This window comes from Chionomys nivalis, chromosome 24 (genome assembly GCF_950005125.1).
Source record: "Chionomys nivalis chromosome 24, mChiNiv1.1, whole genome shotgun sequence".
In the NCBI taxonomy this organism is placed as follows: domain Eukaryota; kingdom Metazoa; phylum Chordata; class Mammalia; order Rodentia; family Cricetidae; genus Chionomys; species Chionomys nivalis.
In genome coordinates this window covers 14,267,955-14,291,236 of record NC_080109.1, presented here as the reverse complement: position 1 = coordinate 14,291,236, position 23,282 = coordinate 14,267,955, and the positions used below count along the sequence as shown (strand labels likewise).

General features: G+C 43.4%; 1 protein-coding gene across 4 annotated transcripts in view; it reads right to left on the bottom strand.

Annotated features, from left to right (window-relative positions):
* Nucleotides 1-23,282, bottom strand: part of Veph1 (ventricular zone expressed PH domain containing 1) — a 186,065-nt gene that overhangs the window by 161,499 nt on the left and 1,284 nt on the right. For 2 of the 4 annotated variants that reach the window (XM_057757261.1, XM_057757264.1), the window contains exon 1: nucleotides 9,522-9,634. The exons of 1 other annotated variant lie outside the window; for it this stretch is intronic. The gene's annotated coding sequence lies outside the window, so the exon portion shown is untranslated. Of the gene's footprint in view, nucleotides 1-4,972; nucleotides 5,046-9,521; nucleotides 9,635-23,282 lie in introns of those variants that run through there. One more of the 4 variants, XM_057757262.1, reaches the window with a different exon arrangement.

Sequence of the window (23,282 nt, the reverse complement as noted above, 5' to 3'; positions counted from 1 at the left end):
AGAAATACTAGTACAGCTTAAATGACATATTTACCCTCACACATTGATAGTGGGAGACTTCAGTACCCCAATCTTGCCAATAGACAGGTCATCCAGACAAAAACTAAACAGAAAAAATGCTGGAGCTAACTGATGTTATAAACAAAATGGACCTAATAGTCATTTACAGAGCATTTCACCCAAACACAAAAGAATAGACCTTCTTCTCAGCATCTCATGGAACTGTCTCCAAAACTGACCATATACTCAGACACAAACCAAGTCTCAACAGATACAAGAAAATTGGAATAACTCCCTGCATCCATCCATCAGACCACCAAGTGCTAAAACTGGAGATCAACAGCAGAAAACTTACAAACCCATGAAACGGAATAACTTTCTACTGAATAAAACACGGTCAATAGAAACCCTAACTAAGACAGAGAGTTAATATCCAAAATATACAAAGAACTTAAGAAACTAGATAATAAGAAACAAATAATCCAGTTAAAAATGGGATACAGATCCAAAGAGAAAATTCTCAATAGAGGAAGCTCAAGTGGCTGAGAATCACTTAAATTAATTTCAACATCCTTAGCACATCAAAACTTATTTGAGATTTCATCTTACACCTGTCGGAATGACTAAGGTCAACATAACAAGTTGCAGCCCATGCAGGGGAGAATATGGAGTAAGGGGAACACTTGTCCATTGCTGGTGGGTGGGCTAACTTGTACAGCTACTGTGGAAATTAGTGTGTTGGTTTCCCAGGAAGATGGGGAGTGATCTACCTGAAGATCCAGCTATACCACTTTGGGGCATATGCCCAATGGATTCCTCCCACGACAAAATCATTTATTCAACCATATTCATCGTTGCTCTGTTCACAGTAGCCAGAAACTGGAAACAACCTAGGTATCCCTCAACAGAAGAATGGGTAAAGAAAATGTGGACATTTACACACTGGAGTATTTAAAAAAATACCATTTAAAAGTGATATTGTAAAATTTTAATGGAAAATGGATGGAACTAGAAAAGTTCATTCTGGGTGATGTAGCCCAGAACCAGAAGGACAAATACAGTGTGTATTTGCTTATATGTGGATATGAGCTATTAAATCAAAGATAATAAAGCTGCAGTCCATGGTACTATAGAGGCTAGGTACAGAGGAAGGGACTAGAGGATACAGATAGATCTTGTTAGGAATGGGAAATAGAATAGATAACTGCGGATGGAGGGGGGGCTGTGTAGGAGGATAAATTGGGGGAAGGAGAAGAGAAGGGACTGAGGGAAGGAATAGAGTGAGAGGTAGTTAAAATTAAGGGGCATTGGGGGGCAGTACGGGAACCTAATATAGAAGAAACTTTCTAAATTGTGTACAAATATGAAGGCTATATAGATGATATCACCAAATAATGAGGGAGACAGAGTCCCACCTGACTATCTTGTCACCAAATGAGGCGTCCAGTACCAAGATTGGGTTCCATCTAATTGAGATATTTGCCAAAGTAGTCCCATGGGAATCCCCAAACGAACCAGGCTATTGCTGAGACAACAGGCTGCTCTCCACAAATTGACGGCAGGGTGCCATTGCTGAAGACGCCACCCACACAACTCATTGAACACAGAGAAGTCGAGTTGGTACCAAGTAAATGTTTGGCCACTATTAGGAACAACTCCCCTAAAGCAGTGATTCTCAACTTGTGGGTCTTGACCCCATTGGGGATGAATGACCCTTTCACAGGAGTCACCTAAGACAATCACAAAACACCAGTATTTATATTATGATTCACAGCAGTAGCAAAATTACGGTTATAAAGTAGCAACGAAAATAATTTTATGGTTGGGGGTCATCACAACATGAGGAGCTGTATTAAAGGGTCCCATCGTTAGGAAGGTGGAGAACGACCGCTCTAGAGTAATGGTAACATTTAAGAATGAAGGTGTGGGGAGAGCGAGTTGGTAGAAACATGACTGCATCTTCCCTCCTGCATCCTTGCTCATTGATGCCCTGCGGTTTACAAGAGCCAGGGAGCAGGACAATCATAAGAAAGAGGAGCTCTGGAATTTATAAGGAGGAGTGGTGGGGAAACTTTGAGGGGGGAGGGGGAGGTTAGAGTGAGTGCATCCCAAGATAGTATGCCCCTTTGGAAAAATGAAGAATGGTGACCTGGAATATCTTAAAAGGTTAGTTCTGTTTTTAACATATCCCTTTTCCAGTTGCAGATATATCAAGAGAAAATCTCTATAAAATAATAGCCAGAAACATAGATGGGGATAGTGTAATGGTCTGCTCTGTCCCTTTAAGAGACAAGCCACGCCCACTCCCTCCCTCAACCACGAGGAAGCTGATCCTCAGCCTTAAGTCCTCCAAGAGGCCGCTTCTGCCTGGCTCCATTCCGCTGCCCACTGCCACCACTTGGGGATCCACAGCATTTTTACTTAATCCATTACAGATAGAAATAAGTTTTTCTCTAGACATTGGACAATGTCTGCACATCATGGAGAGACTGGGCTGCCACAGACACATCAGAGACGGGATCCTATGGAGAGGAGCACCCAGGGTGCTTGTTCCCTGAGCTCCATCACGCTCTACACGATGCCCGCCCCGGAGCATCATGGGCGTGCTTCCAACTTGATCTACTCTTCTTAAGTCCCCTTCATGTGATTTTGAGCACCATGATGTTTGTACTGATTATCAAGTTGAGGGGATTGAAACCCACTATGGAAACTAATCTCTGGGTAAGTCTTTGAGGGATTATCCAGACTAGGTCAGTCAAGGTGAGACGACCCATTTTCTATCTGGGTGGCCCCAGTCCCTGAGCTGGGGTTCCAGACTGAATACAACGGAGCAAGTGAGCAGAGCATAATCCTGCTTCCTGTTTCCTGTCTCTAAATACAGGACTAGCTGCCCCTGTCTCCGATGCTGTACTTTCTCAACCATGATTGACTGTATCCCCTGGAGCTGTAAGCCAAAAGAGGCCCTTCCTCCTTAAAATGGCGATGACCTAAATAGTCCGCTCTGTGGAGACGATCTAGAGAAAGCCTCTGCCAGAAAGAGTGAGGGGTCAGAGGCAGGCCTCCGTTAGCAGATGATACTGAAAGCTTGGTAGAGGAAATGGCATTGAGCAGTATCATTTCAGATACCAAGATATTTACAGATTTCACTCAACGTGCATGTGCTAATCTCAAAGCCAGGAATGCTTTTTTATGTGAGGATGGGCTTCTTGGCTAGGCTGCTGTAGGACCACGGGTGCATACTTTTCCATGTGTCATCTGTAAAATGGGACTATTCTATCAGGCTATATTAAAGATCAACATTGATGATGTGTGAAAGATCCCTTTGTTAAAGAAGACTATTGGGATTAAGAAAATAATACCCCCAAATGAAGGCTCTAGAAGCTGCCTGGAGTAAAGTTTCACCATGACTTTGTGTCCTCCTTGATCCCTTTTCTCCACCCCCTTCCCTAGAAAAAACAAGGCACAGAAACTAGAATCTCTCTTCTCTAGGGTCGATCTATGAAACTAGAACCCCTTTCCGCAACGCAAACCCCAAAGGCAAGGAACAACACTCTAGTCTCCTCTTGCTTTTCTGTGTTGGCGCTTGGTTTGGCGTTCTCTACCATAGCTTTTCTGATGGTAAAACTTTCTGTGTCCCGTAACCAAGAAGGCTTGCTGCACAGAGGAGCGAAGAAAGCTCTGAAGAGAGAGCCCTTGCTGGGCTTCCCCAGTCAGTCCGTTAGCGTTATATCAGGCCCTTTCTGTACACTCAAACTTCCATGTGGCTCTTTATGCATCACCGAGCCTAAGTTTGAAAAACGAACAGTTCACTCTGAGTGTATGAGTCTTCAACTTGAAAGCTCTTGTATTACATAGAACTGTGATCTAATACTCCCTCCTTTGCCTGTCTTTTGATAAAGGGTGTCAGACACGATAGGCAAGAAATAAAACCCCCTTCTTTCTCCCTACACAACCAGGAGCTGGTGTTTGCCATGTTCGAGCCTTATTCTGAGTGTTTCTCAAGTTTTGAGTCACGTGATTAGGAGAAGCCACGCGACGAAAACCTGACGCTAAGAGATAAGGATAAGCAGCAGCTCGGATGCCCAAAGAACAGTTGCGGAGCTAGGACAGAAGTCTGTAGGTCTCCAGGCACAAAGCCTTCCCAGGACCTTTGGAAGTCAGTCATAGATACCACGCATAGAGACACAGACAGCACACATAGTTGGAGCTGCTTCCCATTCCCCTCACAAAGGAAGGAGTGTTCCACTCTGGTTGCATTACCATACTTGCTAATTATGACTGAACTGCCTCCCCATCCCTTCACTGAAAGTTTTTTTTTTTTTTTTTTTTCTGAATTAGGATTTGGCAAAGCATTTATTTATTTTCTGGTCAATGTTTTGCTTAGATGTCTGGTTTCTCCTGCTTGTTTATTTTGTAACCTAAGCTGAACCCCTGGCCTGAGCCTGGTCAAATCTGCCTCATCTGTACTACTTACCTTTCTAGAAACTGTAGTACTGTGGAGCAGATATATGCATATATGTACATGCACGGTAGGCACATATGTGCACACATGAAACATGCGTGTGCACATGTGTGCATATTCAAATCCCTTCTGTGAGCTAAGTCCTCACCTAGACACTTCTCAGTATGCCCACTAGCCTTGCAGGTGGGTATAGAGCAGGACCCATTCATTTCTTTAAATGCCGTGCCTGAGGTTACTCAAAACCAAGAAGAGATCTGTTTTATAAACTGTCTTTTTAACTCAGCGTTTTTCATTTCTCTCCATTTGCTCCCCTCGATGGGTTAGGGAACCTATCTTGGGACCTACGCTCTTTCCTTAGTTTTAAATTTGTTTGTTTTTAAGGAGGTACCAGTTGGTTGACAAGTTAACTTTCCTAAAAAAAAAAAAAAACAGGCGCGACAAAAAGAGGAATGATTCTGCGTGGAGCGGCCCATTTCAGGAGTCGCAGCTGTCCCCGCAAACTCAGTTTACCTGCGAGCTACTCCTCCAAGGCTCACTTGCTGTCGCTGGCCGAAAGCTTCTAGCCGGGGCTGGAGGCGGACAGTCAGCGTCAGCGCAGCTCAGAGAACCCGCAGCTGTCCACCCTCCGGAGCCGAGAGGAAGAATTCTAGGAATGTGGTGGAAGCCACCGGCTGCTCCCGGGACGGGTCAGGTGACTGGCTCGCAGGGCGAGCTACCTCCAAGCACAAAGGCAGCTCCAGGAAGGGCGAGCCGTGGCCGACCGAGAAGACAGACGCCCTGTGTTCGTGGAAATCTACACTTTCCCTTCCGAGATTGGGTGGGGGTGGGGAAGCCACGCAGGAAGCCGGTCTGGTAGGTAGGCCAGGTTGGAGCAGGTGATGGGATGGCCGCGCCCCAGCGGGACACACGAGTTCCAAAACACCTCCCCAGTGAGACAGGCGAGTTCAAAACACCCAGCCTTGTCTGGATAGAGTCACTGCCTGGGAGAAATGGCCTTCTCGCCCGTCCTCTAGCATGTTTAAGGATGTAGGGAGTAGCTAGCGGACTGAACAAACTCGCTCCCTGAAACCTTCATTTTCCACTCTGTTTGCAAAGTTCTTCGTGATCATCTACATCAGCGGTTCTCAACCTTCCTAATGCTCTACCCTTTAATACAGTTCCTCCTACTGTGGTGACCCCCAATCACAAAACTATTCTCGTTGCTACTTCATAACCATAATTTTGCTACTGTTATGAGTCATAATGTAAATATCTAATGTGCAGGATATCTGATAATGTGACCCCTGTGAAAAGGTCATTTGACCCCCAAGTGGGTCGACACCCACAGGCTGAGAACCCCTGATCTACATGGATAAAATATTATGGATTGTGTTTTTAAGTATTGCTACAAGATCCAGGAAAATGTTTATCTTGTTTAATCTGTTGACATCCTAAACTCGTGTGTGTGTGTGTGTGTGTGTGTGTGTGTGAGAGAGAGAGAGAGAGAGAGAGAGAGAGAGAGAGAGAGAGAGAGAGAGAGAGAGAGATCTAAGCCTTGGCTGGCCTAGACCAGACTTCTTATGTAGTCCAGCTTGGTCTTGTACTCACAGAGTCTGCCTCTGCCTTCTTAGTGCTGGGATTAAATATGTGTGCACTATACCCAGCCTCTGAATTGTTTATACAGCTGGGCACACATTTAAAACTAAAAAAGAACTGTATTCTTTTAATCCACCTTCAGTGAGATCATGAAGGCGTCTCTCCTGCAGGTAAGCCTATCTTCAGGATGACAAAGATATAGACACCAACTCCCCTGGAGTTGCTTCCCACAAAGGGAGGTCAGGGGCTACAAATAACATTCTGAAAGAATAGTGCCATAAATCACACCAGACACTTGGCATTCTATAAACAGAGACTGTTTGTTTCTTTCTTGGTCACCCAGACCCCACAGAAACTATATTAATAACAAGACTGCTTGGCCAATGACTCAGGCGTATTTCTAGCTAGCTCTTACATCTTGAATTAACCCATTTCTATTAATCTGTGTATCGCTATGAGGTTGTGGCTTACTGGTAAAGGGTCTGGGCATCGATCCAGCTACATGGCATCCCCCTGACTCCACCTATTCTCTCTCTATATATATATCTGTTCAGATTTCTCTCCTGGCTTTGTTCTGCTAAGCCACCAGCTGAAACAGCTCCTTTATTAACCGATGGTAATAAAATATATTCACAGCACACAGAAGAGAATCCCACATCAGCATCCTATCATATTTTCTCACTGTCCTCACGGGCAGAACTGTCCACATATCGATTCCTTGATAAAATGGAGATGCCAGCCCTTGTCCCCAAAGTGTATTCTTTCTTAGTAATTTTCCAGTTTAGAAGATGATTGCGAAGTATCCCAATTGGGTGGACTCGAGTAGAGTCCTATAGACTTTACTCTCCTGATTGCTGATTTTGAAATCCTTAGATTTTTTTCAGTGTTCTTAAATGTTTGAAGCATGTAGAGTTTGGAACTTGACGTCCCATAGACACCAGCAAGAGAGGCAGTCATATGAGTGTGGGGACCCAGAGACACCCCATCTTCAATCTCAGCTATGCCGTGCTGCAGTGCAGACTCGGGCAGTGAATTAGCTTCTTTGAGGCTGTATAAAACAAAAGTGGTGTCAACTTTGTCTTTTTGAGTATTCTTATGTTTCTCCGGTACTGGAAATGAAACCTAAAGCCTCATGTAGGTCAGGCCAGCACTCTACTGTTCAGTGATCTATATCATCAGCCCTCTTTTTACTTTTTTTTGGGGGGACAGGCTTTCACTAAATTGTCCAGCTTGGCTTTGAACTCACTGTAGCCAGGTTGGTCTTGAACTTGTGATCTCTCTGCCTCGGCCCCTGAGTAGGTGAATTAAAATTTTATCCCTCCAGATCTTGGGCATTTTTATTCTTATAGATATTTTCCCATTAACTCCTTATTACGGCATACCTTTTAAATATCAAATGATACTATTAACTAAATTCAGTTCTTAGTGTAAAGATACTTAGGGTTTTTTGTTGCTGTTATTTTCTCTCTCTATTTTTTTTATATATATTATATACTTAGTTGTACTTTTCCCCAGTCTTAAATCTGGATATAATCCATTTGTATCATACAAATTTTACTAACTTAACTGGATCCCTGTAAATTTGAGGGCGACTCTTATTTCTTGGAGAAGTAGCCATACTGTAGACTTCTTACCTCCACCATGGCTTAATAATAACAGTGGTTTTGTTTACAGACCAGAGGTAGACTACAGTGCAATGTATTTTAGATTTTTTATGGCTGGGTAACCTGAACACCTGTGTTTTCCATATTAGTATAATATGTACTCTGTTTTTCACCAGGCAGAAGGGAATGCCATTCCAGAGAGCCAGGTACATTCTTGGTGACTTTTCAAGGTGACCTATACTCATTGTTCACTTATAAATACATTAATAATTTACTCACTCATGGGTCTGTAGGTTCTGCTGTATGAAAGTAACCACAGAACTCAGTCACTCTACTCCTGGGGCAGTGTCTGCCAAACACAGAAAGCTCTTTACAGGACGATTTAGATAAATATAATGCTCAGGAAGCCGATTTGTTCCAAGGAATTCAAGCTTCTACCTTACAACTCAGGTTAGAATAGGCCTGATTTCCTATTTCAGAAAATTCTGGAACAGCAAGGTTTATATTCTGAGCAACAGGATTCTGCCTCAAAATATTTTCATTTAATTTACCTGAATTTAAAATGCCTACTGACTCACTTGGGCCCATTTGGATGCTAAGAAATTTGGAATAAATTTCCCAGATAGATTTTTCTCTTGAAAGAAAGGATTAAAGATTCTTTTGAGGGAACATCTTTTCCACACAGTGTGAAAAGTCTGCAGGCGTTCCCATGGGAATCTCTGGAATATATTTCAGCCCTTCCCACAGATGGCTATTGTTCCCTGGGCAGCTCTGGGTCCCTTTGCTGTGGCCAGTGACTGCATTTCACTTGTACCAGAAGCCTCCAATGCTAGCTTATCCCAAACAGCTCTAAGAGAACTGGGTTTTTTGCCAAAATTTGTAAGTCCGAATTTGTAGCCAGCATATTATAAGAACATACATATGTAAGTTTTGTCATCTTTTTAGACAAAAGATCAAGCATGTCATTTTAAATACAGATTGCAAGTTTTGAACACAAGTGGAGAAGAAATGTCTCCCTTTATGGGCAATGAGAGGCAAGTAACAAACATTTTAAAGTTAAAAACCTCGTGGTCATTCAGGATGGTTTCATAGCGTATCAGTTTTCACCTGGAGCTTCTGACTTGGCAGGTCATATTTTCTCTAGAACAACATATATCTTGGTTTTAAAATTCCGAATTCAAATTCTGCTTGGCTTATATTTTCCAGGAAGTATGTCCAAACTCTCAAACCATGAGGAACACTCAGCGTTGAACATATGATTGTTTCATTTAAATTTCCAGTATTACAGCTGCTGAACAAATAATTTCCTGTCTTTACAATATTTAAAAAATAAATTACATGGAACCAAATTGTTGATCATTACGCTGATTTCAACGTGCATTTGAAAGAACAAAGAAGTGGTTAGATTAGATCATGATTTGTAAGATACACACAGCAGCAATGAGGAACAGCACCCATGAGTGTCCAACCTACTGACTGGAATGATGTTTCTTAGCTTCCTGCAAAAGTAACAGCAGGGATGGTTCCTCTGCTCACTGTGAACGGCTCCCTAAGATATGAATGTGTGGCAAGGAGACCATAGCTATGGAGTAAAACAGTAATGTACACACTAGGAATCTAGCACGGTTCCTGGCCCTAGGCACTTAGAGACATGTTTTAGTCACCCACAGACAAGTGGATATTCATACCCTAAAGATTAAAATGTGCACACATAGAGCTCCTAACTGCACTTTTTTCTGCATAGCCAGCCAGCCCTTGGAAGTTTCTCTCTGCCCTGCTTCCCCAGCCCCTCTGTTCCTGCCTCCCTGCAGTTTCTGGCCTTCGCTTTGGTTAGCTTTTGTTTCTGTCGAACAAAAGGACAGGCGAGAAGACAGGCATACCTCCTAACACAGGACCCTGGCAGGTGCGGGCAACAGAAGGCAAAGGCTCGATCCTTAGAGCACTTCAGCTGGGACCCAGGACCATGCTCAGAGGCAGCCCCGAAGCGCCTGCCTGTCCTGTCGGTGGCTGTTGGCACCTCCCTGTGTGCTTGTCAAACTGGCTCTGCACTAGAGTCCCTCCCAGGGACTCACCGAGTGGTATCCGGCGAATGAGTAACTTTTCTCCCTTTTCTGAACTTCTGTTGAGATCTAACCATTCGCACAAAGCTTCCCTTATGCCTCTGGTAGATTTACAGCCGCTTCTCTGAGCGCGTTTGCAGTGTGAAAGAATTGAATTTGCTACCAACCAGTCATTTAGGTTTTGTTAATGAATAACTCACTTTAAAGAATCAGGGAAGTTTTAGATTAATATCAGATGTGGGGCTTTCATAATGACATAGGGGAAAGGGGTGGGGAGAGATGGGAGTCGTGGAATGAGATGGTATTTAGCCAAGTATCACAGGGGAAAAATACCACATAGCAGGCACAATGCGTCCGAAGGAGCAGCCATCCCACCCCATTATCAGCCTTGCTACTGAAGCACTGAGCAACTGGCTGGAGCATCCCTACTCGCCCTAGGGATTTCACTAAGCCAGTGGGGGCTTTTTCTTGTGTCCATTGAAACTGGTAGCTCATTTTCTTTACCTTCCAAATACGGAGCTGTCGCTCAGGCTTACTGCGTAGGGGATTCCTTGCAAGCTGCCCCATGTCTCTGTAGATCGCTCTCTTTTAAGGAGAATGCACTTCAAAACCTCTAATGCATAAATTAATTGGTTGTACCCAGAGGACTGGTACATGTGGAAGCTCCTCTCCCTCCTGAAAGGTATGAAAAGGACTTTCTCTCTTTATTGATCTGTGGTTTGGTTTGCCTGCATAGAATATTTCTGCTTCTTTCTAGAGCTTTCAGCCAGCTAGGGTGAGCGCACTGGAGCAGAGCAGAGGAGAAAAGTGATGTGTAAAGTATACAACCAAAGATTTTGTATATCTTTGTCATTGCCAATTATCCTGCCATGTACACAAAAGCCACACTGAGCGTGGATGATTTTTTCCCATTAGTCTAGTCAAAATCGCATTCAGTCTTCCCTTGGGAAACCATATACCCGGCACGGAGTTGATGCCCATACACAAGATAGCCCTTTGATCTTGACAACCGCATTGCCCTGATCACAGTGACTAATTTAGGGAAGACATATAGACTCTTCTGAGTCATTCAGAGAACGAAGGTAAATGTTTGATCTCAGCGGGAATTATCTTTGTTGCGGGTTTCGATGACAAGAAGATACTAAGTCACATTGCTCTTGTCAGATGGTGATTTGGGCTTAGCTTTTCTGCTGTTTCCATTGGGGGAGAAGTCTGCCTGACAGAGTCATCCTGGCTGGGTTTGCAGTCAGACTCTTGAGAGGACACATGCTGAGCATTAGTAGATCCATAGATTCACCAGGACACATTTGGGACAACATGTCCCTTGATGACAGCCATGGTCCTTCATTGACAATCTGTCAGAGAGGAAAAACTTTGAAACAAATGCAGCCATTCAGTGGACCTTACATCAGCTCTTTCAAATTAGCTTTTCCTCAACGTTTCCACGTTTAAAATACTTCCAGGAACCTCTCAGACTCGGATGCCAGTGCCTGGTGTGAACCCAAAAGAATCTAATCGTGAGTCTTCCATGCACGGTTTTTAGCAATTGGTTTGGTTTTACAGAGTTTGCTATGTCTCTGCTTTTCCCTCTACTCTTGTATAACTTGAAAATAGACAAAAACTTATCTCTAAACCATAAAGCAAGAAGAAATTTCCTTTACAGCAAACCACTAAAATAAAAACAACAACAAAACCCAAAAAGATAAAAAACAAAACAGAAGCTCCAGACCCAACCAAACTAAAACAAGCAAACAAACAAAACCAGGTAAATGCTAAGTTAACCTTAGGTTGGTGAGGTGCATATAAGCATCGAGAATTCCTGAGTGAATATTGTCTATGTATAATTTTACTCTTTAGGTGGGAGAGAGAGAGACAGTGTTTCACTGTGAAGTCCAAACTAGCCTAGAACTCTATATAGCTCAGATTGGCCTTGAACTCATGGAGATCCTCTTGCTTCAGCAGGACAAGTAATAGGATTACAGGCATATGCCACCACGCTGGTGTGATTAAGCTTGGTTGTTGTTTATTTTTACATTTTGTCGAGTATACCATTTCTGTGTTCAATCTCTCAGTGCAGGTAGAGTACAGAAATGCAGAAATATTCAGAGATTCCATTTTACCTAAGCAAAATTGCATGGGGATCAGACTGTGTCAGCCTAGCTTTTTAAGAATTGGGGAATAAAACCGTGTGACTATGGCTTATTTAGTTTGTTTCCCTATAATACGAACTACTTTCATCAATGACGGCTAACACCTTGTTGATGCCCATGAGAGTCCCGCCCCTTTCTGAAAGGAGATGGAGAAGTGGATGGGGGGGGTGCATAGATGGGAGGTAGGAGGGCAGAAGGAGAGGAGGGAGGGGAAACTGTGGTTAGTATGTAAACTAAGTGAAAAATCTAATTACTAAAAATAGATTTATGATGACAAAGGCAATCCCATTTACTACCCAGCTGGAGAAGACTCACTCACTTTAAGTCATTTTCTCTGTGTGAAAAGCCTGTTGACTTACCAGGCGATCAGATAGGGAAGCAGAGGGCCACCCTATATTCTTCTCTATTCTTGCCCCACCGGCATTTCGAGACAGGGCTTTTCACAAGGTCTCTCTATTTTAGATGCTTAATATTGCTTATGATCTAGGGCTGATAGTTCCTACCTGAAGCTCAGAGATGCTCAGAGTCGCATGCTCTAGGGTAGTAGAGTACTGACTTGCTTCTAACACAGAGAGTATTATCAGGAGGCGAGAACATTATTCTATCTGAGACACCATCACGCTGCCAGACCCGGTCTCAAAGACATCCTCTCTGGTCTAGAGACACAATTGTCCCTGTGGAAAAGCACATTGTACAAGGAACTACGAGTGGTCTCCAGGAGCTAAGGGTGGTCTCATCAAAAGCTAACAAGAAATCAAGGGCATTCATTCCTGTAGATACCCAGGAAGAACTCTTCCCACACTGGAAAGAATCTCCAGCACTGTTTCCAGGCGTGAACTCAGTTCAGCACTTGAGCATTCTCTTGCAGGTTCCTCAGTAGCCACCTGCTGCCAAGGGTATTTGCAGTCATATCCAATATTCACATTGCAGCCCAGTGAACAATAGTGAGCTCACTCAAAGCATTTTGCTTTGTGACTTCTAAGAGGTTTATTTTGAATGAGGAAGTTGTGGGTATGTATATATTTCTGTGTGTGAATGTGCATATACCTGGGGAGGCCATAGAAAGTGTGAGGTTTTTAGGAGCTGGTTTCTAGGTTTGCAGGTGATTGTAAGCTTCTCATTATGGGTTCTGGGAACCAAACTTGGGTCCTCTGCAAGAACAGCAAGTGTTCTTAATAGCTGAGCCATTTCTCCATTCCCTACAGTTTTTTTTTTTTTTAAACTCAATGACATGATTCTCAAGCATGAATTATGGGTGAAAAGTTGTGTTGCAATGTCGAAGGGTTGACGTGCCTGGGTGCTTCTGAATGATCCTATTAAATTATCATGTACAACTGACTTCCCCTGCCATGGCAACACTTGAGGCTGACCTCCAGCCTCCACACATGCCCGAGGTTCATTCAGTGATCTGTAAAATCGTGTCTGCTGCAGTTTCCCCTTCGCCACACCATCGCCATCTCCTATTGCTCTTGCTTTTGGTAGCTCTGCTCTGGCTATGCTAAAGCATACAAATGTCGTCACTGTTCCCAAGAGGCCTCTGCCCTTGCTGCTGCCTTCGTCTCAGGAGACTTCCCCTCAAGGGCCATTGATTTGTTCCTGCTTTGGTTTTTAATCTGGAAGGTCGCCTCAACCTTTCTGCGTTTGGGCACCTTGGTCCCCAGCTGGTGGCACCGTTTTGAAGGCCTTGGGGCCTGTAGGAGGTGGTGGTGAGTAGGGCCTCTAGTGAGGGGTCTTTGAGGGTTCTGCCTGCTCTGCTCAGGTGTTAGCCTGGTTTCTCTGTTTCTAGTTTATGGCAGGTGAATAGTTACCATACACACTACTCTCATTCTCTCTCTCTCCCTCCATCTCTTCCTCCCTCCCATCCTCCCTCCTCTCTTTCTTTCCCTTTCCTTCTTTCTCTCCTCCTCCCCTTCCCCCTCTCCCTCTCCCCCTCTGCCTCTGTTTTTCTCACAGTTCCATCTGAAACGCAGACTTTGCTTTACATTGGTGCTTGCTGTGCACTAGTTTCCTACAACCTGTGGAAAAAGCCAGCTAAGATGGAGCACAGTTGTAACCACAGAACTAGGGAGTTGGTGACAGAATCCTGGAGTGACTGGCCAAGCAGCTCCCGTAAACAGTGAGTCCCAGGACAAATAGGAGACAGTGTCTCGGGAATAAGGTAGACAATGCCTGAGGTTGACCTCTGGCTTCCACATGTGCACACACATGTGCACACACAAACACAAACTTTAGAAGGCAGACACTGCATCTTTCTTTCACTTGCTCCCTGGAGTCAAAAGGATTTACTTTTGCTAGGAAAAAGTTGCTAGGCAGTTTGGAAAATCAGACATAAGCCACAAATGACCAACATCAGGGATAAAAGAGTGCACAGCTCTCTCCTTGGGCTCATAGGAAAAGAGAACTGCAATAAAAAGCTCTTCAAGATGCTAAGGGAGGCAGCCACACTCCCCTGCTCCTCTAAGAAGACCCATAGCAACAGATAGTACAGCTAAGCATGAAGATGGGTGATTCCAGAGAAGACTGGGAATCAAAGGGAGAAGAGTGGAAACCTTATGACGTCCAGAGATGATACAACAGCACAGTGAGGGAAACAAAATATCCTAGCATCTGCCACCCTGGCCCTGCAGCCAACAGAGGAGTCTGGTGGAAGAAGAGAACACTGTGTCAGCGTGGATACTGGCCATCAAGGGGAAGCAAACTTTTCGTAGCTCTTTCGGCCTTGCAGCCTATTAAATAACTAACCTAAACTCTTCATGGCTCCTAGTTTTTGAAATGGAATTTACACCCTTTTCCAGCCAGCACCCATGGTGTCAAAGCCAGGAGCCACCTTGAGTAAAGAAAGGACCAACTGCCTGAATTTGGAATCTTCTAGGGTTCAGGGCACCCCACCTAGTCCCACCTTTAGGGGTCCCCACATTCCAGGGCACTAACTTAGCAGTTGGGTATTTTATGAACCAGATGTGGCTGGATATAGTGACTCTGACACAAACTGGCTAAGAATACACATTAACTTATGTTAATATTAAAATCATAATGCTGAGTGAAAAGAGCAAGTCACGGAAAATCCATTTAGATCGACTCCTTTAATATATGCAAAGGTCATTAGAATACATTAGGCAGCATTATCTTGAGGAAACCCTCACATGTAGTAAAATTACTTTTAAAGAGGCCACACAATATTCTGAATTAAATTCAAGATAACATTATCTGGGCAAGAAAGAGAATGGCCTGTTACTTAGGGAGAACAAACATTGTAACACAAAGATGAATCAAGGCAACAGCCTTTGAGAAGTGGGGAGCTGGGGGCCCTGCCTTTGAGACCAGGGACATGACCCATGTATGGTTTCGTGTGAGTGCTATTATTGAAAATAGTCACGCATCTAACATATGGCTCTGGGTTCTTCCATGGTCCTGGGGCACAAAATCTAAGTAGACCTGGAGGGAAAACTTTCCTGGTGCCTGCCACATTCCAGTCTGGCTCACTCCCAGGTCCACCGTGACCGAGAAGGTCTGCTCCTTCTAGCTACATAACTCAATCCTGCTCGATGCTGTGGTGGACACTATGGCTGAACTAATTGGGGACAAGACAGGTCCCCCACCATGACCGAGAAGGTCTGCTCCTTCTAGCTACATAACTCAATCCTGCTCGATGCTGTGGTGGACACTATGGCTGAACTAATTGGGGACAAGACAGGTCCCCCACCATGACCGAGAAGGTCTGCTCCTTCTAGCTACATAACTCAATCCTGCTCGATGCTGTGGTGGACACTATGGCTGAACTAATTGGGGACAAGACAGGTCCCAAGTGAATCAAGTGCACGTGGCTGAGGTGGCCTGAGGTCCTGTTCATGTATGGAGATGTTCACAATAACAGCAAGGAGGACCAACAATGACACCTGCAGCCACTACACACATGAGAGTCTACCCCACATGCTGTCTCCATACACTGTTGGTCACAGGCTATTGGCAATACTGGTTGTGAAGATAGCATACCAATGAAGTAAACCATCAAATGGGATAGATGATAAGACTGGAACAAAATGAACTCAGAATAACCAGAAGTTATAGAGAGGGAGCTGTGGCAATTCCTGATTAATGTGTTTTTCCTCATGACTCACCTTCATCCCTCCTGGGTCTAGTCAGAGACGCAGGCTTTAGGCTTTTCACCACTGTTGGTGGAGCCAGCGCTAGAAAACCTTCTAAGCCACATCAGTGTCAATGGTTACTGAGGAAACCATCACCCAATTGGAGCCACCATTTCCACTGTAAGAAGGAACCACCCAGGGTGCACCCCCAACATGCCTGTGTATGCCGTGTTTGCCTCAACTGCTGGACTGTTTCCACTCTGTGAGACTTGCAGAAGCAAAACATGGGTAGCACAATATGAACTGGGCTCCAACTTTCGATCACAATAAATAAAAAAAGCAGACATCATGGAGTCAAACTGGAAATCAACCTAATGTTGTATAATAGACCGATACCACCAGGTAAATTTTAAAGTGGATTGCTCACTGAGAAAGCTATCCCCTGAAACTGTTAGATATATTCTGCCAGGTGCACAACATTCATTGGAGGAGCACAGAAAAAATGAGTAGGGTAACATGACTGCCCTTTTTATTTAATTGATTTTATTGATCTCTACATTTTTCTCTGCTCCCCTTCCTCCTTCTCCCCTCTTCTTCAACCCTCTCCCATGATCCCCATGATCCCAATTTACTCAGGATATCTTGTCTTTTTCTACTTCCCATGTAGATTAGATCCATGTGTGTCTCTCTTGGAGTCCTCATTTTTGTCTAGGTTCTCTGGGACTGTGATTTGTAGGCTGGTTTTCTTTGCTTTATGACATGACTGCTCTTAATAGTCACGACTTTCTAATAACTAATTTCAAAGATGTTAAAATAGATGAAGTGCATGAAAAAGGATTCAAAGAATTATCTTTTAAAAAGCTCAGTGGGATCCAGGAGAAGAAGACAAATAAACAGGTAAATTTAATTAAGAAACCAAAAGGTATATGACAATTGAGATGAAACAGACAAATTCCCTGAAGGATGAAAAATTTCAAAGAACAGTGTTGATGTTTTAGGAGTGAACAACAGCTGTCTGATTGGACTTGAGGTCCTCTTAGTAGGAGGGAAATCATGCCTGCTACCAGAAACCTTGTCAACTGCATAAGTATGGCTAGTGAGGTCATAGATTAGAAGAGAACCTACATTTGCCTGTTTCCTAAAGCAGTATGATCCCTAGCTGCACTCTAAAATACATAACCTTATACCCATTGGTATGTGCAGCTCTCACCTCACATCAGAGAAGCTTCTGTTTGCAGTGGAAGGAAACCATTACAGAGGAACACAACTGTGTACTAACAGAAGGCAGAGAACAACTAACCGTGGGGTGCCCATCTTCAGTGGGAACATCTGTAGCCCGAATTCCAATTGGTCTTAATAATAAAAACTTGGAGTCAGCTGTCAGAGGGTGAAAGCTGAAGGATCAGAGAAGCAGAGCGGCCAGTCACTAGAGTTCCTACCTCTGCCAGTGCTCAGACCAAAGGGGTGAGCCTGTCCTCAGACTGAATGCAATGAGCTCCACCGTATATTCCTCTCTCTGCCTAGCCATATCTTTTCCTGTCTCCACCTTCCTAGTGCTGGGATTAAAGTCATGTGACTTCCAAGTACTGAGATTAAGGGGTGAACCCTCACCACCTGGCTCTGTTTCTCTTGTAGACTGGATCAATATTGTGTAGCCCAGGGTGGCCTTGAACTCACAGAGATCAGTCTGCCTCTGCCTCCCAAGTGCTGGGATTAAAGGTGTGTGCCACACCCCTGGCCTCTATGACTAACTAGCTAGTGGCTTAGCTCTGCACTCTGATCTCCAGGCAAGCTTTATTTGTTAGATCACAGTATGCAGTCTGAGGATGCAGTCAGTCTGAGCATGCAGCCTGAGGTTTTGTAGAGAAAGGATCTCCCCTTCGGTCTGAGCCTTGGTAGAGGTAAGAACTCTAACAGCTGATTGCTCGACTTCTCTGATCTTTCAGCATTATCCCCTATAGCTGATGCTGGGTTTTTATTATGAAGACCAAAGAGAATTCATGCTACAAACATCTATAACACAAGTACTACACTAAGGCTCGGGGAATGTGGAAAAGGGGGTGTAAGAGCCGGAGGACCAGGAAATCTGCTGTGACATTGTGCCTTCTAGCTATGACAGGGAAGCCACACCCACAGAAATCTCAACAATATAGTTGTCTTTAACAAAACTCAAACAATTCCAACAACAACTGATATCCTTAACAAATGGGGAAAATCTCACCAGGCCACCCCTAGAAGAAGAGCCACAACAATTAGCAACTGCAGAGAGGGGGAGAATTAGTCTTCCCTAATGATGAGGGTCGGTTATCTAACACCAATGGTCAACTGGAAACATACACACATAGGCAACACCCAGAGGACTCTGTCACTTGCATATTTACTCATGTATATGTATATGTAATATGGTTAAAGTAGAGAAGCCCATGACTTTGGGAGGGTGAGGAGAGTGAAGATGGGAGAGATAGGATGAAGGTAGGAGAAATGTTATAATTATGTTTTAATTAAATTAAAAATCCCACTCTAAAAAAAGAACTCTCTCCCAACTCTAAAAACCTGACTAACCAGACTGATTCTATATTATTTATTTATTTAAAATTTTGAATTGCAATTTAAAATTTTTTGTGATTAAAAAACTTGAGGCCCACCAATCTCTATCAAAAATTTTATGACACTGTTAGGAGATAAATAACACTTTATTAATGGTATGCAGGCACATGCACATTCTTTCACATGTACATAAGTCTAAACAGGCGGGGGAAGATCTGCATGTCTGTTTTTGCTTATGTTTGAGCTAAGAAGGTTTTAACCAGTGCTGTTTCTTATGACTGAGAGCCAAACAGACACAAGCAGGTGGAAGAAGGGTGCGGTCATGACTAGGTAACTCTGTACTTTTTGTACCTTCTAACTTAACATATTTAAATTTTTTAAACTATTACTCAAGGTTTTAAAAAATAGAAGATAACTTTTTCATTAGCTAAGACCGCCATGCAACCTACATATTATTAAAACATAGGTTACTGACAGAACCTTGGGATCTAAAAATGTGCAAAAATGCTACCTCAAATCAGTAAGAAAAAAAAAAAGAATATTGTGTGTGTGTTTGTGAAAAGACGGAAAGCTTTTAAAAATTGTTTATTTTATTTTATGTGTATAAGTGCTTTGACTGCATGTATATGTGCACTTATACCCCGACCTCGAACTGTAATTATTGTAGTTTTGAGTCACCTGTGGGTGCTGGGAATCAAACTCTTGTCCTCTTTGAGAGCAGAAAGTGTTCTTAATGGCTGAGTCATCTCTCCAACCCTCCCAAGACTGTAAATCAAATTTGAGTTGACATGTAAGATAATTTATAAATATATTCAGAATTTAAAATACATTTAATCTTATCACTTACCACTAAAGGCTCATGAACACAGAAGGGACCACGTTCCTCTACCCATAAAGGAAATCAAGTTATTTCAAAAAATGTAGTCAGACGTGAGACAAAAAGGAAAAATGTCCTTCTTATGGCTATACCAAATGGTACTATTATTTTGAAGTGAAATTTCCCAGGGTTTTATAAAGTAGAAGTTTTTCATATCTGACTACTCAGAATTCCTCTCCTAGGTGTGAGTGGTAGACAAGTCTCTGCTACTGAGTGCTAGGAAGCACTCACAAAGATATTCTTCTCAATGTGTATTTAACAAACACTTATGCAGCACTTACTACATTCCAGCCATAATTCCAAGAAGCATATAAATATTACCCCAAAGGATCCTAACTACTTTATAAAACAGCCACCATTAAAATCTTCACCCTGTTAAAAAACATAAAATATTGAAGAAATAAAAATTAAGAACACTGCCCAAAGTTACAAGGCTAGTGGATATTAGGATGCGAACCCAGACAGCTCAGCCGAAGCCCGTCCTTCCCGCCCAACTCCACACTGCCAGGCAGGTTATTAGTTACTTTTTGTTGCTATGATAAAACACCCCAATCAAAAGCAATGTATGGAAGTGTGAGTTTATTTTGGCTGTGGTTCCAGGGGAAGAGCCCATAATGGTGATGGGGCACGGACAGCAGGCAGCCAGAGCAGGAAGCTGAGCGGTCATATGTCCAGTCCCACACAGAAAAGAGAGCTGGTAAACTGGAGGTGGGGCAAAGCCATAAACCCTCACAGTGTGCCACCTCAAGTCATGGTAAGCAGCTCTGGAGGCGCAGGATTTCCCCCTTTCCTGGGTCAATACTGCAGACTTAAAACACTGTAACCAACATCCTTACAGCCAAGTCCTATCCGTTCAAGGTCCGGATCAAAGGGAACACCTCTCCCAAGGTTTGACAAATAAACTGTGTCCTTCCCAGGATCTAGTGCTTACATTTATGTCAACGGAATAGGCATGTGTCCTTCCCCCATTTTTTGCCAGTACTAGGTATAATTTTTAAACAAGTTTCTTGCTGCCTAATCGGCACGACTACCATTGTCATGACGGTGGGGAGCACGGCAGCACACAGGCAGACATGGTGCTGGGGAACCTGGGAGTTCTACATCTGACTCTCCAGGTAGCGGCAACAGAGAGACACTGGGCTGGATTGGGCTTCTGAAACCCCAAAGCCCAGCCTCAGTGACACACTTCTTCCGACAAGACCACACCTACTCCAATAAGGCCACGCCTCCTAATAGGGCAGCTCCCTAATGATCAAGCATTCAAATATAAGAGTTTGATTAGTTAGTAAGGCTGATATGAAATGAATGCTAAGAAGTCAAGACCATGAAATCAAGCATATATATTTTTTCACGTCAATACTATTATCTTTATCCTAACTCAAACCGAGTGGCTCGTAGGCTGGATGCAGCCCCCACCCCTGATGCACTTCATTATTAAAACAACACTTAATTAAGAGGCAGACAGAGCCGGAGGCGGACTGTGGTCTGAGGAAAGCTCTTAGGTTATTTTCAGATGTTTCTAGTTTGGCAAACGCCGAAGAATATTTTGCTGAGCACGTTTTATTCCGCCGTGTATTTGAAGGGAAATCTAACCCATGTGTTTTATTTTGTTAATCTTGCCAAGTTAAATGCTCCTCTTGTAAGATGTATTTAATGTTATGCTAGTTTTATGAGGCTTTCCCCTTGGATTGTGAATTCGTATATCACCTTAAGTAAGTGTGCTTTTATCCAAATATCTTGTAGTTATAAAGTCAGAAACCCACAAAACTTGGGTGATTTCCCAATAGTGCCAAATGTAATATTTCTCCTCTACTGCTAACATCGTGATTTTTTGCTCACAGTCATCCATCATCAGCTTATTGGGGAGCAGACATCTGCCTTTGTAAGCCCTGTTCTTTGATAAGTAAGACCGTGCCCCAGCTCAACATGGGTACTAACCTCTAATTGTGGGTGTACTTGGTTCTCAGTATGTGGGGTGTAGAAGGACAAAATCATAGTTACAGTTACTTCAAGTATAGTTGACATCAGACACATCAAAGGGTGGGGTGCCTGCTAGCTCATAAGAGGGGTTAAAAAGGGGATGAAGGTATGGAGCAAAGGGGACTTTCGGTCAATTCTGGTGGACTGGAAATGAATGGAATGATTCAGCAGATAATTCAGAATGCCCAGGGAAGTTGCAACTGTCAGGTAAACCAAAAACTCCATGCCAAGCCCTGGAGGAAGTTGTCCATGGAAAGGAACACACACCACGCACACACACACACACACACAATTCACTGTTGCAATAAGGGCCAGCTAGAAAGAACCTAAGTACCCCTGGTAAGGAAGGGTCTCATGTAATGTGCTATTCATACATTGGGCTCGTAGAGCTGGCCAATGAACATGAATGAATGAAGGTCTCGCTGTCCAGAGTGATTCTGTCTCCAAAGATAGCTGAGTAAAAAGTAAAACCAAGGAATAACAGAAAGAGGCTGCATGGTTGTATTTACATGAACTAAGAGTGTGTCCCAAAGTATTTAGTGTTTAAAAATCTGTACAAATAGATGACTGAGAAAAAAAAACAATAGGAAAATCAAAATAAAATCACTTCTCCTGAGCAGAGAAAGTGGAGATGGGGACTTGGGACAGAGCTCAGTCTGTAAGGTACTTGGCTTGTAAACGCCGTGACCTGTGGTCAATCCTCAGAACCCACACTGGAAAAGAAAAATTGCTAGGCGCAGTGGCACACCTTTTCAATCTTAATGCCGGGGAGGTGGAGACAGATGGATCTCTGGGGCTGGCTAACCCAGGAACCCAGACTACTTAATGCGTTCCAGTTAAGTGAGAAATCTCAACTCAAATATGGGAGATGGTACTTGAGGAAAAACATCCAAAGTTGTATTTTGGCCTCCACATCTATATGCAATCACACACACATGAACATATACACCACACACACACACACACACATGCATACACACACCACATACACACATAGTGAAAGGGAATTTTTAGAAGGAGCTTCTGGATTACATTAGACTTATTTTTTAAAACTGTGTGATGTGTAATAGGGTTTTTAATCATCATTTTGTACTTCAATAAGCAGGTATCAATAATTAACGAAGAAAGTTGCCTCAGATTTGAAAGAGAGCAAGGAGGGGTTTATGGGAGGGTTTGGAGGTCGGAAAAGAAGGAATGGTGGAATTATGTCACAATCTCAAAAAAAATAAAAGAAAACATAAAAATGAAATATGTTATACTTTCCTATTTATTCAGCTTATGATTAATGAAAAACACAGACCGAGGCACGCAGTCAACATATTGGATTATTTATCCACAGGATCCATTCCAATGCAGAACCAACCTGCCATAATCCATCAGAGTTCAGTCCCGTGCTCAGCGCCCGCCTTCCTGTCCTGCCTTTAGGGGGAAAAGCCCTTTGAGGTCTAAGTCTCAGACAGCTAGGCCAGTTTCCATGCTTTTGGATTAGGTTAAATACTATGAGGCAGCTTCTCTCATTGCACAAAAGTAGTAATGATTGCTGTATCAGGAAAAATAATCTATAATCACACAACTGAGCGGTTGATGTTTGACAGGCAGTTTTCAGCAGTGTGTTGTAGCTGTCAGGGCAGCCGTTAGTCATGGGAAGACATTCTACAGGAGAATGGTGCTCTCCCTTGGTCACGACAGCCACAGACTCCTTCCAAACAGCAAGGAGTCTGTTTATTGTGCAGAACCAATTATCCGCAAGCGCAGAGCAGCTAGCCCCACCAGCCCTTTCGAAAGCTTTCTTCCTCCCTCTCTTCAGCAGATTTATTAAGTGAGTATTATGTTCCCGGTGTCAACTGTTCACCTCTGCACCAGTGCTCCAAGCAGCGAAGGGGACTTTCAGCACCACACTTGAAGCTGCTTTTTCGTTCTAGTCAACAGTGACCCTTAGTTT